At 47.4% G+C, this 2,500-nt stretch overlaps 2 protein-coding genes across 2 annotated transcripts in view; one reads left to right on the top strand and one right to left on the bottom strand.

Moving 5' to 3' along the window:
• Positions 1–2,500, top strand: part of LOC144487441 (leukocyte cell-derived chemotaxin-2-like) — an 84,067-nt gene that overhangs the window by 37,365 nt on the left and 44,202 nt on the right. The gene's annotated exons all lie outside the window — the stretch shown is intronic.
• LOC144487438 (uncharacterized) overlaps positions 1–2,500 on the bottom strand; it is a 59,979-nt gene that overhangs the window by 23,552 nt on the left and 33,927 nt on the right. The window lies entirely within an intron of this gene.

A 2,500-nucleotide genomic window follows, 5' to 3' on the forward strand; every position in this document is an offset into this window, starting at 1 on the left:
GGCGGGATTCGAACCCAGGTCTCCAGAGCATGAGCTGAATTTCCTGAATTAATAGTCTAGTGATAATCCCACGAGGCCATCACATTGCCAAAGGGCCAGTGAGGGGAATTTTGGGGTCTCTCACCAGCTCTCCGTTTCCTGTCCCACCCTCCATCTGCACCAATATCTACCCACAACCCCACACGTTTTTCCTTTGTACACTGACGCCACAATCATAAACTTTCTGAAAATCTAAATACGCCACACCTACCGGTTCTCCCTTATCAACCCTCAAAAAAATCTCCAGTAGGTGTGACAAACATGGAATTTTGTCCTTTCATTGCGAGAGGGATGGAGTTTAAAAACAGCGAGGTTATGTTGCAGCTGTACAAGGTGCTGGTGAGGCCACACCTGGAGTACTGTGTACAGTTTTGGTCTCCTTACTTGAGAAAGGATATATTGGCACTGGAGGGGGTGCAGAGGAGATTCACTAGGTTGATTCCGGAGTTGAGAGGGTTGGCTTATGAGGAGAGACTGAGTAGACTAGGACTATACTCATTGGAATTCAGAAGAATGAGGGGAGATCTTATAGAAACATATAGGATTATGAAGGGAATAGATAAGATAGAAGCAGGGAGGTTGTTTCCACTGGCGGGTGAAACTAGAACTCGGGGGCATGGCCTCAAAGTAAGGGGAAGCAGATTTAGGACTGAGTTGAGGAGGAACTTCTTCACACAAAGGGTTGTGAATCTGTGGAATTCCCTGCCCAGTGAGGCTACCTCATTGAATGTTTTTAAGGCAAGGATAGATAGATTTTTGAACAGTAAAGGAATTAAGGGTTATGGTGAGCGGGCGGGTAAGTGGAGCTGAGTCCATGAAAAGATCAGCCATGATCTTATTGAATGGCGGAGCAGGCTCGAGGGGCCAGATGGCCTACTCCTGCTCCTAGTTCTTATGTTCTTATGTTCTCATCTTCATAAACCTGTGTAACATGTGAAAAATCTGGAATTTGAACAAAGAACAAAGAAAATTACAGCACAGGAACAGGCCCTTCGGCCCCTCCAAGCCTGCACCGACCATGCTGCCTGACTGAACTAAAACCCCCTACCCTTCCGGGGACCATATCCCTCTATTCCCACCCTATTCATGTATTTGTCAAGAGGCCCCTTAAAAGTCACGATCGTATCCGCTTCCACTACCTCCCCCGGCAGCGAGTTCCAGGCACCCACTACTCTCTGTGTAAAAAATCTGCCTCGTACATCTCCTTTAAACCTTGCCCCTCGCACCTTAAACTTACGCCCCTTAGTAATTGACTCTTCCACCCTGGGAAAAAGCTTCTGACTATCCACTCTGTCCATGCCCCTCATAATCTTGTAGACTTCTATCAGGTCGCCCCTCAACCTCCGTCATTCCAGTGAGAACAAACCAAGTTTCTCCAACCTCTCCTCATAGCTAAGCCCTCCATACCAGGCAACATCTTGGTAAATCTTTTCTGTACCCTCTCCAAAACCTCCACATCCTTCTGGTAGTGTGGCGACCAGAATTGAACACTATATTCCAAGTGCAGCCTAACTAAGGTTCTATAAAGCTGCAACATGACTTGCCAATTTTTAAACTCAATGTCCCGGCCAATGAAGGCAAGCATGCCGTATGCCTTCTTGACTGCCTTCCCCGCTGTACAGAGTCCAGGAGTGAGATGGAGAATCTGGTGAACTGGTGCGGCAACAATAATCTCTCCCTCATTGTCAACAAAGCGAAGGAGATTGTCATCGACTTCAGGAAGCGTAAAGGAGGACATGCCCCTGTCTACATCAATGGGGACAAAGTAGAAAGGGTCGAGAGCTTCAAGGTTTTAGGTGTCCAGATCACCAACAACCTGCCCTGGTCCCCCCCCATGCCGACACTATAGTTAAGAAAGCCCCACAACACCTCTACTTTCTCAGAAGACTAAGGAAATTTGGCATGTCAGCTACGACTCTCACCAATGTTTACAGATGCACCATAGAAAGCATCCTTTCTGGTTGTATCACAACTTGGTCTGGGCTCCTGCTCTGCCCAAGACCGCAAGGAACGACAAAAGGTCGTGAATGTAGCCCAATCCATCACGCAAACCAGCCTCCCATCCATTGACTCTGTCTACACTTCCCGCTGCCTCGGAGAAAGCAGCCAGCATAATCAAGGACCCCACCCACCCCGGACATTCTCTCTTCAACCTTCTTCCGCCAGGAAAAACATACAAAATTCTGAGGTCACGTACCAACCGACTCAAGAACAGCTTCTTCCCTGCTGCCGTCAGACTTTGGAATGGACCTACCTCGCATTAAGTTGATCTTTCTCTACACCCTAGCTCCGACTGTAACACTACATTCTGCACCCTCTCCTTTCCTTCTCTATGAACAGTATGCTTTGTCTGTAGAACGCACAAGAAACAATACTTTTCCCTGTATCCCAATGCATGTGACAATAATAAATCAAATCCAATCCTTCTCCCCTATGGACTCTATGAACGGTATGCTTTGTC

The sequence above is a fragment of the Mustelus asterias genome, unplaced genomic scaffold, assembly GCF_964213995.1.
Source record: "Mustelus asterias unplaced genomic scaffold, sMusAst1.hap1.1 HAP1_SCAFFOLD_785, whole genome shotgun sequence".
NCBI lineage: Eukaryota > Metazoa > Chordata > Chondrichthyes > Carcharhiniformes > Triakidae > Mustelus > Mustelus asterias.